The 15398-nt window shown below is 37.5% G+C and overlaps 1 protein-coding gene across 2 annotated transcripts in view; it reads left to right on the forward strand.

The window, feature by feature from the left end:
- NCALD (neurocalcin delta) overlaps positions 1–15398 on the forward strand; it is a 579604-nt gene that overhangs the window by 162497 nt on the left and 401709 nt on the right. For both annotated transcript variants that reach the window (XM_072603368.1, XM_072603367.1), the window contains exon 2: positions 9184–9246. The gene's annotated coding sequence lies outside the window, so the exon portion shown is untranslated. The remainder of the gene's footprint in view (positions 1–9183; positions 9247–15398) is intronic.

Genomic DNA, 15398 nt, shown 5'->3' on the forward strand with positions numbered 1-15398 from the left:
TGAAATTGCTGATATTTCTCTTGGCAGCCTTAATTCCAGCTTTTGATTCATCCATCACTTGATGTACTCTGCATGTAAGTTAAATAAATAAGGTAACAATATACAACCTTACTATACTCCCTTTCCTATCTTACAGCAATCAGTTATTCCCTGTTTGGTACCAGCTGTTGTTTCTTGGCCCATGTATGGTTCCTCAGGAGATAAGTAAGATGATCTGGTACTCTCATCTCTTTGAGGACATGCCACATTTGTTGTGATCCATTCAAAGGCTTTAGTGTAGTTAATGAAGCAGAAGTAGATGTTTTTTTCTGGAACCCCTTTGCTTTCTCCATAATCCAGTGAATCTTGGCAATTTGGTCTCTAGTTCCTCTGCCTCTTCAAAAACCAGCCTGCTGTTCTGGTAATAATTCTTGGTTCACATATTGCTGAAGCTGACTTGCAGCATCTTAAGTATAACCCTCCTAGTGTGTGATATGAGTGTAATTGTTCAGCAATTTGAACATTCCTTGGCATTGCCCTTCTTTAGGACTGGGATATAAACTGATCTTTTCCAATTCAGCACCCACTGTTGAGTTTTCCAAATTTGCTGGCATATTGAATGCATAACTTTAACAGCATCATCTTTTAGGATTTTAAGTAATTCAACTGGAATTTCATTCCCTCCTCTGGTATTATTGTTAGCAATGACTCCTGAGGCCTACTTGGATTCATTCTCCAGAATGTCTAGCTCTATATCAGTCAGCACACCATTATGGTAATCAATGATGTTAAGATCTTTCTTGTATAGCTCTTTTGTGTGTTCACAGCACCACTTCTTAATCTCTTCTGCTTCTGTTAAGTCCCTACCATTTTTGTCTCTCATCATGCCCATTTTTGCATAAAATTTTTCTTGAAGAGACCTCTTGTCTTTCTCATTCTATTGTTTTTTTCTATTTCTTTGCATTGCTCATTTAAGAAACCCTTTTTTATCTCTTCATGCTATTCTCCGGAATTCTGGAATACTTGTATATATCTTCTTTTCCTTTGGTTTTCCTTTGTTTTTCAGTTATTTGTAAAGCCTTGCTAAATAACCATTTTGCTTTCCTGCTCTTCTTTTTCTTTGCAATTTTTTTATTGGTGACTCCTGTGCAATATTGCACATCTCTGCCCATAGTTCTTCAGGTACTCTATTTAACAGATCTAATCCCTCAAATCCTCCATTTCATATTCATAAGGAATGTTTTTTAGGTCATTCCTTTATGATCTGGAGAAGGAAATGGTAAACCACTCCAGTATTATTGTCAAGAAAACCCCATGTCAGTACTAGAATGATAAAAGACAACTAAGATGATAAAAGATATAAAGGCCCATAGTAACCACAAAAGGATGAAGTCAAGGGGTGATGAGTGGAGTGTTTATGTGATCTTGTAGGATGATAAGATTTCCAGAGAGTGTGAGAGATTCCAGAGAAGAGCAGCTGAGTATAGAACTGAAAAGAAGGCTGCCTTGGAAGTCTTCCTTAAATGGAGAATCTTAGAGGAGCTCTCCACTGTCCACTCTTCACCCTTTTCAATCATTGGATAAAATCAGATGATGCCACATGGAAAATACATTGAGAGGGGTGTGACATCTAGCCAATCTTAGCCACTGGACCATATTATCTTCCTGCCGTCCTGTTGCCATGGGTATCCTGTTCCTCACCTTCCTCTTTCCAGTCTTCCTCTGAGAATAGAAGTCAAATCATGACTACTATACTTCTGCGAAGGAAGAATCAACAATTAATTACCCATGGGCTCCACTCATCATTCCTTTGACTTCATCCTTTTCTGGCTACTATGGGCCTTTATATGTTGTCTCCTCCAACTAGAATGTAAGCTCCTTAAGGATATATGGAATGTCTCTCATTTCTGTAGCACCCCTTCTGGAATATTTCCCCAATCGACACTAGCACTGGTAGGTAGGATCCCAGCAGGATAACCACTTCCCTTCTTAGGGATCTAGGGGTAACACTGAAGAATTGGGACTATCTAGTGTTGTTCACAAGTCCCCATCCAGTGTGTTCTTCATTGACTATTGGCCTGTATCTATTCCCATCTCTCTACTTAGATGATCCCCATTCTATTCTGCTCGAGACCTTCATTACTTCTGCCCTAGACTACTGCAAGATCCTCCTAATTTGTCTCCTTGTCTCCAGGATCTCCCGTTTCTAGTATACTCTTCATACAACTTCTCAACTGACATCCCTAACACACAATTTTATTGTGTTATGCGGAAAGTATCTTCTTTCTGAATTCATGTGGTAACTGCTGCTAAATATATATTCATCAACAGAAATTATAGAGGTAAAAATCTAGGTTTTATTATGATGCTCAAGCATAGGTTCTGTCTTCAGAGAAAACATGAACCCAGATTAAGATTCTAACAGGCTTCTTATGGGCAAAATTGTGTCAGACAGACAGAGAAATAATTCTTTTACATGTTGCAATCTTGTATGTTACTCTTAGGCCATAAGAGTTAAAGAGAAGATAACCCTATACTTCCTTCAATGTCATAAAAGTTGAACAAATTTAGTTAAAACAGTAATAATCTCCTGTATCCCCTAAGGAAAAAAACCTTGTCAAACAAACTCTAGTGGTACACTAAGTGAGGTTACAGATTAAACTACATTTAGAGGATTCACAGATTGGTTGATTGGTTGGTTGTCCTTCATTCTGGAAGAGGCCCAAAATGATATCACTATGTTAAAAGCCAAGTTACAGTGTGTCTGACTGTGGCTGATGAAACCAATATGAGCTTGGAAGGTTGTACCACAAACCAGGCACAAAAGTCCATGTGAACATTTGAAATAGATTCCCTAAATTTGTGTATCTCACATATTATTTTTTAGCTACTGCAATTCTGCTTTGCTCACGGAGCACGGTACCTTCTTTGATGTTTGCGCACCATACTGGGGTGGTCCTATGCCAGTGTCTTCCATGTCATGCAATTAATTCCAAAGTTCTTCTGTGAGACCTTGAGAGTATCCTTGTGTTGGTTCCTCTGACCACCAGGTGAGCTCACATGGATTCACAAATTCACAAATTCACATGGATTGAGGAGGAGGAGGATTTACATGTTGCCTCTAACATATATCTATATGGCTCTTGTAAATCACCTACCTTATGTGATGCCTGTGATGCTTACAAGTCACTGAGCATCTCATTTCCTTTCAGGCAATTATCTAAACCTGTAAAGAAGTGCCGATTCAAGTTGGTAAAGGAAGTTTCCTCAATAATGAGAACTGTTTGTCAATAGAACCATACACACAAATTAGCCTTTAGTTCCATGCTATTTTGGATTGTTCACATTTGCCTTTTCTAGTCTTTATATATATTTTTGTATATTGCCACAAGTGGGGATGTCTTCTTCTTCCCACTCTCCTCTTCCCTTAACTGAGGTGCCTAAACTCCAGGAACAGCCTCCAGCAGACCAGCCCCCAGCAGACATCCTTCTCCTGACTCACGCCTCCTTACCAATGTCTTCTTCTCTTCCCTCTCTCATGACTGGACACTGGTAACTCCTTTCCACTCCTATGGGAAGGACCCTAAAGTCCCTGTTTTATTTTTGCTTCCCAGTGGATCCCCCCAAATGACCCATCCTGAGGAGTCAACACGACTGCTCACATGCTATACAATCCTTCTGGTAAGACAGACGATCACCATCACATCCTAAGGTCCTTTGTACCTTAACGTATACCCTTCAGATCCCTGGATACTGACCATCTGACTGATGATTTACCCTAATGACCCTTGAGCCTTGCCATTTGCCCCTAGATGTACCCTTAGAACTTCAAGGCCTTCTAGACATGGTGACGCCTATTAAAATGTTATTAGATTTTTTGAAGTATGTTATGACTAGGCAATCATAGGTAACAGCTCTTTTTCTATGATGATACTCCAGTTATAGCATAGCTTATCTGTTGAATTCTCAAGATATTTTGGGATTTTTATTTATAGTTCAGAGATATATCATCTGTTTGTAAAAGATGGCAAGCTTCTAATGTGTAATTTTGGCCATTTGTTTGTGTCTTTCTAAGTACTTGGCAGGTGCTAAGTTTTTAATGGTGAACAGTTTCTCTTGTTTCCTTGCAAAATCTTCATTGATCAAGAAGTCTCAGGTCCTTAAGGATGACCTTTTCTCAAGTTTCAGGAAGCAGTGAGATGGTCTTATGCTATCGTAACCCCTCCCCCCTCCATGTCTATATACATTATATATTATACGGTTAATCAATCAACCTTTATTAAGGGCCGGGCACTGTGATACGGGCTTGTTACTGTTATCATTTCATTTTATCTTGTTTGACAGAGTTCAGATAGAAATGATCCTGGGACAAGTCACCATCTTGCTATTTTAAAAAATACACACACACATCTAGGTATGTATGTTTATATATGTATGTGTATGAATGTATGTACCTACATGTATGGATATATGCACACACATATACCATATGTGTAAATGCATATGTATTGTGTGTGCATGTGTGTATGTGTATACATACATGCATACACATGCACAGAGAGAGAGAGAGAGTTCTATGAGTCCATAGGTGGGTAAAGTAACAGTATTTTATAGTTAAAAAAAACAAAAAACATGTAAGACTATGATCTACAGAATCCATTCCTGACTCTTTTGACTCTTTTGACCATGCCACAGCAAGTACATGTTGCCCTGCAACCACTTCCTCTTATTGGCTGGATCCTCCCAACATCTCTGTTTTAAGGAGAGGACTCAGACCAGACAAGTCTTCATTCCTTTCTGGGCTCTACTTGACTCTAGGAGCTTTTTTTAAAACCACATTCTGACTTGGGTGCCTTCTTTTACCCCTTCCTCAGTGTTTAGCTTTCTTGTATACCTTGTCTTCCACCATTCTTCCTTGAGGAGTGTGTGCTTGTTTTTGTAATTCTTGCACTTAGTACTGTATTTGTTGTCTTACCTGAGCTCTGTAGGCTCACTGAGAGTGTCCTTAATACAATTCCAGTAGCAGGCAGAACAATAGGGATCATATGGACCCCATCCCATTTCCACATGATTTTGATCTCCTCTTAATAATAACAGCTAGCATTATACAGTGCCTACTATGTGCCAGGCATTGTGTTAAGCATTGACAAATTTTATCTCATTTCATCCTCCTTGGGAGGTAGGAGCTATTATTATCCCCAACTTATAGCTGAGGGAACTGAGACAAACAAAAGTTAAGTGACTTGCCCAAGGTTACCTGGCTAGGAAGTGTTTGAAGGTAGATTTGAACTCAGATCATCCTGACCCCAGGTGCAGCAATCTGTGCACTATGTTGCCACTTCCTCCTTTGGGTCTTTATATTTGAAAGCCTTTCACTTTATGTAACATGGAGATTATGGGTGTTTGGTATGAGTATTTGATATGGTAGCATTTATTAAAAACATTATTTGTAAAGGTTTTGGGGATCAATGATACAATTGGACAATTGTGGTCAGAAGTTTGTTCTGAGATAGTGACCTAGCTCCAGTTTATTGACTGAGTTCTTCAGGATATTTGCCAGTCTATGTTGTTAATACAGTGGCAGCTAGATGATGCAGAGGATAAGAGTGCCAGGTCTGGAGTTTGGAAGACTCATCTTCCTGAATTCAAATCTGGCCTCAGATATTTAGTAGTTATGTGACTTGAGCCAGTCATTTAACCCTATTTGCTTCAGTTTCTCATCTGTAAAAAGAACTGGAGAAGAAAATAGTAAGCTACTCCAATATCTTTGCCAAGAAAATTCCAAATGGAGTCACAAAGAGTCAGACACTACAGAAAAACAACTGAACACATTGTTAGTACAGGGATTTGTCATGTCTCCATTCAAGAAAGCTAGCAACTTCTGTTTGGTAATTGCAACCACCAGATAATGTCTTCCTAGGTATTTAGTAGGTGCCAAATATGATAGCTTACAGTGATATGTTGTACAGTTTCTTCCAGCTGCTTGCATAATCCATATTCACCACTAAAGGCATTTTAAGGATAACTTTCCTGCAATTTCTGGTGATAATGATCTGATAATTGCCATCACAAATCCTTCCATTTCCACCAACAAATCCACCATTACTCACCCATTTATTTAATCCTTTGTTGACATATTGCTGACTGAGTTCATGCCACCATCTTACCAATGCAAAACCTTTCACTTCTATCCATCTTTTTACAGTTGCTTGGCGATGGTGATATCCACTTGCCCCAAGAGTAGGTTTGTAGATTTTTGATTCATTTAACATGTTCTCTAAGAATGTTTATCAGTCCTCTTCTTTCTTTTTGGTGAAGAATTGTTGATCTATAGTTTTTTTTTTATGGTGACAGACCTTGTATTTTGTTAATATTTTGCAGGTTTTTGTTAAGATAATCTCTAAATCTGTTATGGCCTATTTTATAGATTGAAAACTGTGCACTAAGACCCATATTGCACAAGTATTAATGGCTTTAAACATTTTTTCCCATTGGACACTGACTTCAGGATGTCAGTCAATTTTTTAACATTCAGCTACAGCCTACTTCTTTATTTCTTTAGGTACACTGTGACTCGCCTAGAGGAGAACAAGGTTTTTATAGGTATCACCTTCATTCATTATTCAATGTAATCTCTGGATTCAAGCTTGAAACTGTCAGTCTCTTTCTTTTCTTGGCATACATTAAAAATTGTATGAGTATTGAATCCAGATGACATTTTTCTATCATTGGAGAGAATCAACAAGTAAAAGGAGCTATTTAATGTGATTTTCAGTGCTGCCATATAATTTGATACCACTCATACTCATCAAGTGGTTAAAAGAAGTATCAATTTGACCATCTTTAGTTCTATTTAGGAGATTGGAATGGATTTAAGAGTAGGCAGAACCAGAAGCGTTTTAAACTATCGCTTTGGAAAAGCTTTATAGCAATTGCCCTTGACATTATCTTGTTGGTGGTATGTTTAAAATAGAGAGTAGTTTTGCACATGGATATTAAGTACTGAATGTGGAACTGAATCAAAGACTTTTCTATGGTTGACAAAGTATAAATGTTATGGGGCTATCTGACAGCTTCTTCAATAATTACTAAATTTATAATAAATTGCTTTTGATAGCTCTAGGTTGTAGCTAGTTTGTTTGTTTTTTTTGGACACATCCTTTTTGTTCCTCAGTCAACAGATTAATGTTTTTTAGTAGCACTTTTAAATTATATGAACTATGAACACCTTGTATAAATTATACAATACAAAATTAGCCTAGGTTTGATATTTTTATTTTTTGTTAATAGATATGTGTTACCTTCTGAGAAGGTGGGGAAAGGTGGGACCAGGTTTATGTGGGAGGTGCCTTGTTAGTATTTTATGGAGCACTGTGAAACATTTGGGCCATTGATTATGGATCTTCTCTGGCTCCACTGCTTTTCAGTTTACAGAGATAACTCAAGTTTCAGTAACCTCCGCTAAAGTAACTATTCTGTCGTGTAGCTATGAGTGATGGGCGAACTTTGTGTTTTTCATTTGATCCAACTTGTATTTATTTCTTGTGGCCACATTGATGACCACAACTTTTCTATTTCCTTCTTCTTCAGGGGCTGGTTTTTCTTACCTCCGATTTCTTGATTTCTCAAGACTAAAAAAAAAAAAAGTAAAGTTTTTGGTTATCTTGAATTGTTTTTGTTGACTGCTTAGACTCCTTGCATATCCTTTCCTTAAGGGAATCTTGAATTTTGGATATGTTGTTGTTTTCTCATTTCCTTTCCTCTGACTTCACTTTTATTGCCTTTAATTTTTCAATATGGCATGCATATTTGTTTTTTCCCGTGCATCATCAACCAGATACTGATGCAATGTTCCGTGTCTTTCTGCACATCTTTAAAACTTTCTAAAGGTACTTCTGGAAAGATTTATTTGATACCCACCCTTAGGAATTTTTCTTGATAGGACCTCCTTTTTTTCTTGGGTCTTTAGTATGGCAATGGCTATTACAAATAAGACTGAGTAAAAGTCCTGAAATGCTTTTCACATTATGTTAATGACTATAGGAGAATATGCTTCTTCATGATAGTCATAGCAGATAATTGACTTTTTAAAATTACTTGGTTTTGTTATAATTGGTCTGCTAGTTGGATTCATCAAGAAGGACATTTTGGGATTCCTGTCTTAAGTATGCTCATCTCCTTTTCAAAACTATTTGAAATATTAATGCTGTTTTTGTCATCTGTCTCAGTAGGTATAATTTCTGGAGTTTGCGTTTTGACATTAGGATTTTCAGATTTTTCCTTTTCATATTTTAGCAGTTTCTAGATTTTACTTCTTCTTTAATCTTATCTAGTATGAGAGATAAAGTTATTTTTTATGGTTGCTCTTCACTTGATTGGTAATATGTTCTTGTATCACTGTTGACCAAAAGCAATTCTTACCTATAGCTGGCAAGATGTTTCCAATTTAGTTATATCATATTGGCATTTAATGAATATACATTAAATATACATATCATCAGTCTTTTTTATGCTCCTTCCTGGTTTGCCTCCTTTAACCATTAGCATCCTCTGCACAGAAGCATTTCCAGCAGGGGCATTAGTAAATTAGTACTAATTAGTATTAGTATTTCTGATTGTTCTGGTGTGTCTTCTCCTGGTACATGAACATGAAGTGGTACCCCTCCTTTTGCTGTTCCTTCTGTGCTAAGCTGATCACTGTAATTGTTTTGTAGGGCCGGGCTGCAACTTTACTTTGATTTTATTTTATTAAGCTCTCAGGGAACTTGCGTTACATTGATTAGGCTACTAACCCAGGCAGAGTCCAATGGACAGGTATAGCCAGAATTGTTCATACTAAGCACTGTTCTTCCTGTTCTAGTTCAACAATCTACTTTCCTTTTCTCCTTCCAATCCTGTTTTATGTCCTGGAATTTTTAGTCATACGATTGTTTCCATGTATGTATTTTGAATTTAATGCCTACTTTGTTATCATTAACTTACTTTTGCTGAGTGCATCTGACCCTACTTGAAGCAGGAATTATTTTAAATATTCTATATGAATTAGAAGATGGGTTGGAAATTGGAAATGGAGAAGTTGATTCTAAGTATCCTATAATCATATAAGCAAAACCAAGACCAACCCATATTTCTCACCACTAGTTATTCTGTTTATTTTTATTAATTGTTGATAAACTACTTGTTGTTGTTGTTTTTTTTTTTTAGCAGAGGAGCTCTTTCTGACTTGTGGAATCTACAGTGTGCTGTGATACAGTTACCACTACATAGGTAAGTAAATTCCTTGGATTTATTTACCTTTTCTTTAAAGAACTCAAAGAACTTTACATTTTTTTTTACATTCATCTGAACCTCTTGGAGGGGTGAGCTAATTATCCCTAATTTTCAAATGAAGAAACTCGGGCACCGACAGTGAAGTGTTTTCCCATTGTTAGTGGTAAATGGCAATTCAAGCTTGTCCTCCATTCATTAGACATACACCATTGCATAGCTCAGAAAGTTGCTGTTGCTACTGAGAGTTTGAAGGAAATTGCAGGAATCCCCATCAATTGGGAAATGGCTGAACAAGTTGTGGTTTATGGTTATGGTGAAATGCTACTGTGCTATAAGAAATGATGAGTTCAAGGATCTTAGAAAGGTATAGAAAGATGTGTGAAATGATGAAGATTGAAGGGAGCAGAGCCAAGAAACATTGCATATAGCAGCAATATTATTTTGAGAATGACTTTGAGTGACTAACTCATGTTGACTATTATAAATACCTAAATTAACTCTAAAGCACATGTGAAGAAAGACATTATCTGCTATCAAAAAACAAAAGAATTGATAACATAGAAGTATGTACAGAATAATTTCTCATATATACACATATACATGCACATACATATGTGTGAGTATATGCACACATATGTATAAATATATCTGTAAATACCTATTTGTGTCTAATAGTAGCCCCTTAAGGCAGGGGGGAGGGAGGGAAGAAAAAAAGAAAAAAAAGGAAAAGAAATTTACGTGATAACTATTGTATATTTGGAGAGAATCACGAGTTATACATGGTAGATTTACAGTTTCATATATAATCATTTTTTATACTGTGTATGGAAATGCTTTGTTCCACAAATTAAAAATAAAATAAATTTGTAATACAAAATTACAAGGGGTCATGAAGTGAGTGGCAAAGGAGAAAATAAAGGCAGTGATTTCACGTGAACTTTTCAAGGAGTTTGATTATGAAAGGATGAAGAGATAGCTTGAAGAGATGACAGTGTCAGCTGAAGCCTTTTTAAAGCTGAAGAAGACCTGAGAATGCTTATATGTTCTCTGGTATCAAGACTATATGGATAGTAAATATAATCTTTTATTGATGTTGAAATTTATAACATAGTAGTCATTGCCAATATTGTTCTGATTCTACCATTTTTTGTTCTCTATATTTGCACTGTTCATATGTTTCTCTGAATCCCTCATATTTGCCTTCTTTTTTAAAGTTTCAGTGATATAATATTTCTACTTTTTTCTCGCTACTGAAAAGATTGCTATTCAGAATATTTTGGTATTTGTGACCTTTTTTTCTATCTTTGATGCATTGTGTGATTATTGGGTCAAAAGAAGGGTATAGGTTAATCAATTATCTTGTATGATTTCAAATTGTTTTCCATTACTGCTGTTTTTCATGACTATTTCACAGTCACACCACAGGATGTTGGTGTCTCCTGTTCCCAATGTCCGTTCAACATTGAATACTTCTTTTCATTTCAGGACTATTTTACTTTGCATTTCTGGTCACATATAACCTGTTTCAAGAGGACTGAAACAATCTTGGGAACACCTTGACTTTAACTGTCAAACTAAGATATTTCTACCAGCTAAAGTGATAATGATTTCATGTTTTGGGGGGAAGAGAAGGAGAAAAAGAATAAGCATTGACATAGCACCTACTATGCACCCAGCACTGTGCTAAGCACTTTTTTTTTAAAAAAAACAAGTATTATCTCATTTGTTTCTCACAACAATTTTGTGAGGTAGGTGCTATTGTTATCCCCTTTTTAAAGATATGGAATCTGAGGTCAACAGAGGTTAGATAACTTGGTCAAGGTCACACAGTTAGTAAGTGACTGAGGCAATTTGAACTCAGATGTTTACTGATTTCAGGTACAGCGATTCCTCCAGTTGCCTCTATAGTGAACCCTCCAAACCTGAGGATGTGTAATGCTGATGTTGTATTACTGAATTCTACTTTTAATTGCTCTTACAAATTTCCTATTTCTTGGTATCCTTTAGACTCTGAACTAACTGGGTCTGAGTCCAAGTGCTAGACTCTACTTTGTTCTACTAGTTTCCTGCTAAGTCAGATAAATTTTGGAAATAAAATGGATTAACAGGTTCTGAAGATGTAGTATCTAGTCTATATTCTACCACTTAACTTGTATTGCTGTTTGTCCTTCATTCTTGAAGAGGACCATGACATCAGGAAGGTGATGCCATGATGTGCAAGTGAATTGGATTTAAGTGAGGGAAGGATGTGCAAAGTCATCAGCCTCACTTTCACCTCTGGAGCCATCTGTGTCCAGTAACCAGATATGGATTAGGAGAACTGGAGATGGCCCTGGATGCATCAGGGACCTTGGCCTCTTCAAGCTAAGGTCTTTAACATGTCTCAGTTTGACTGAGACAGTGCCTATTCAGTGATTAAGGCTTAATAAGACATGAGGCTACGAATGGTCTCTTTAAAAAAAAAAAAACATCTGGGAGGGAAGACCCTCAGGGTTTCTGGCCAAAACAAAAATTGCTACTTACATTTATTCTGAGCCAGACTGAGCCCAAACAATGACCAAGTACATTTTGGCCTGGGATCTTTTATTTGGTCAATCAATGAGAGCTAGAGTGATGTAGGGAACCAGAGTGATTTGGGTTAAGGCTGGTCTTTAAGAGAAGAGAAAAAAGTTTCAGAGATTAAAAATTTACATTCCTTTTGGGGTGATTCCCTGCATGGACAGGGGGAAATAAAGAAGGAAGTAATGAAAGAAGGAAGAAAGGAAGGAAGGAAAGAAGGAAGGGAGGGAAGAAGGGAAGAAGGAAGGGAGGTGGGAAGGAAGTCCCAGTTCCACCACTTGTATAACCCTCTGCTCAAAGGCTGTTTGCATAAGGCACTTCTCATTGGTAGATATCATTTGCTTCATATTCTTCACTTTTGCAATGGGTAGAATTGGTAAGAGGCTGCAAGCAAAATTCTGGTCTTCTGTCTTCCAACTTTGGGGAGAGAAGGCACAGCCCCTGAAGAAAGAGAAAGACTCTGGGAAGAAGCTGATGTGACAGGATTGAGGTGCAGAGGTGCCGGCTGCTCTACACCTCAGCTACTTCCCAGTGTTTTTCTTTCCCTCCTGGGACCTCTCCCTGAAGAGAATCTGGAATCATGTGCCTGCTGTCTGTCAAAGCTGGAAGCCAGAACACCAGGTTCTCTCTCTTCCCAAGCTCTGACCAACTCTGCCCCTCACACAGGCGAGGAACACTGAATAATCAATCAGTGAGGAGAGTCTTATGCAAATGGACTTTGAGCAGAGGATTACTCTCTAGTCTAAAGCAGCATGTGAATAGAATGGATAAGAGGATAGATTTCTGAACCTAGAAAAAGGAGGTCTGGGTTCTAATCCTGCCTCCAGTGCTGTGGTCACAAGTCACATCCTTTCTCAGACTAGTACTGAATGTCCCAAATGAATGGAATTTGTGTATTGACAGGCTCAGACATATATTCTTCTTCCTTCAACCTTGTAGCAAAATATTTCCACTCCCTCCTCCCCACATCAGGAGTTCCTTTCTATACTGAACAGGTAGAAATGAATAGGAACAGGTTCATATTTAGCAATAGAATCATATGTTGTATATTTTGAAGTGTAGTTCAATTTCAAGTTTTGCTCAATATTGCAATTCATCACCAGAAGGCCACTGTGACATGATAAGTTTTTTTGGACACAATGACTCATCAAGCAAGTAGGCATTTTGATACCTAAAATACAACACTTTAAAAAAAATATTTTTAGGTAATTTCCTAAAGCAATTTAAAATATGACTGAAAAATTTTCCAAAATGCTGCTTTGAATTTATTTTCATTAGTTAACATTTTAGGGAGAAAACCATTTGTTTTTTTCCCCCATCAATAAGGAACATGGTTCTCTGTGGGCTAGCCACTGGGATCTTTACTTTATTTGATTTAGGCACATTTAGTCTTTTGCACAATAATGCCATGAGCATTTTTTCTTTAGTCACATGGACTTTAATAATGAAGTTAAAAGTCATTCCAGGTCAGTCCATTTTTCAGAAATATTAACCCAAGTTAGAGAGCACTTATAAAAGATATTCAGTGAAGAAAGCGAAGACCATTTTCTAGTTGATCAATTCAAAAAGTATTCATTGAACAGAGCTACAACTAGCAATTTTAACACCTGGGGCTTAGTAGAATAAATTGCCTCCTAAAATAAAAAAAAAAATTTAAAAGATAAATTTAATTGTGGAATAAGTAAAAACCATGGGACACAAGGCCCTGTGGAGAAGAGATCCTGGGGACGCTAGCTCATATAAGGGGCATCAGAGAGCTCTTGATATCACAAGCCTTTTGCTAGGGTAGCTACCACTCAGGTTAGGAAAGGTAGGGAGCAAAGTGAGCCAGTTCCAAGAGGAGCTTATTTATGGTGGGATGGAACTGAGGAAAGAAATAGAGGGTGACATCTACTAACTTCCCATTTTAAATAAGTATTCTTGCTAAGCAGAGGCAGCTAGGTAGCACAGTGGATAGAGCACTGGGTCTGAAGTCAGAAAGACATGAGTTTAAATTTGGCCTCAGATACTTAGTAGCTGTGGGACCCTGGGCAGGTCATTTTACCTCTGTTTGCCTCAGTCTCCTCATCTGTAAAATGAACTGGAGAAACAAATGGCAAACCACTCCAGTATCTTTGCCAAGAAAATCCCAAGCAGAGTGACAAGGAGTTGGGTAGGATTGAATAACAGCAACATTCTTGCTAACCAAGTGCCAAATTCAGTTGTGACTATTTTGTAGAAGTACAAATGGTAACAAGTAATTTTCCCATTAGGTAAAGTCCTTGAAGGCAGGGACTATCTTTGTTTTTATTTGTATCTCTAAAGAGCCTTAGCGCATAGTAGACACTTAGTAAATTATTGTTTATTGACTGAGGGACCAATAGTGACTTCTAATTTTTGATGCCCTGAGGCAGATCTCTAGTTGTCCCACTCTAGTTAGGCATATATTAATGAATGTAATGAATGAAAGCATTAGCTGTGTTCCTCAAGATGAGGTTGCTTTTAAAAGGTAATTTTTCATCATCCTCAAATTTGTTGGAAGATATATCTGTTAATATAGATGTAAATGACCTATTGTTAAAATAGAATGTAAATTCCTTGAGGGTGGAGGCTATTTCATTTTTATCTTGGTATATCTATTGCCTCGCAGAGTGCTTTATCATCTAGTCAGGCACTTAGCAAAATCCTTGTTGAATTGGCAGTGAAAAGTGTATTGGATCTGAAGACAGAGAACCTGGGTTCTAATTTCAGTTTTTCTCTTTACTACCTTGATGGAAGAAAGGAAACAAGCAATTATTAAGCACCTACTATGTGCCAGGTACTCTGCTAAGCATTTCACAACTATCGCCTTTGATCCTCAAAATAACCCTGTGAAGTAGGGGATGCTTTTTAAGAATACAAGACAGACTGTGACTGACTGTTCAGGTGAGTGGGAAAGACTACAAATAATATAGGAGTTGGAAAGCCTTAGAAAACAGGATGAGTTGGAGTCAGCAGCTAGGTGGCACCGTGGATAGAGTACTGGCATGGAAGTGGCAAGATCTGAGTTCAAATCCAACCTCAGACACTTTCTAGCTGTGTGACCCTGGGCAAGTCACTTAACCCTGTGTGCCTCAGTTAAGCTGGAGAAGGAAATGGCAAACCACTCCAGTATCTTTGTCCAGAAAACCCCAAACGGGGTAATGAAGAGTCAGACGCAACTGAACAGCAACAGAATGGAGTTGGCTTCACAGGAAAAATGGGCTTTGAGCTAGCTAGGGAGGGATTGGGGGAACTTGGGTTAGCAGTGAAGAGAGGGAAAGGAGCTCTGGGCGGGCTAGTCATAACAAGAGCCAAGATTTATATAACACAGGTTTACAAAGTGCTTTATATTTAGTAATATATAATATATGTTACTATTATATAACAATTATATAGTAATGTATATATTACTATTTTGTAAAATAGTTGAATCACTTCACAACCTTGTAAGGTAGGCACTACAGGTGTCATTGTCCTCATTTTATAGGAAGAGAGCCTTGAACCTGCAGTCAGGAAGTCCTGAGTTCAAATTCTACCCAGATACTTACTTTGTGATCCTGGGCAAGTCACTTAACCTTTGTTGGCCCAAG

This window comes from Notamacropus eugenii, chromosome 4 (genome assembly GCF_028372415.1).
Source record: "Notamacropus eugenii isolate mMacEug1 chromosome 4, mMacEug1.pri_v2, whole genome shotgun sequence".
Lineage (NCBI taxonomy): Eukaryota > Metazoa > Chordata > Mammalia > Diprotodontia > Macropodidae > Notamacropus > Notamacropus eugenii.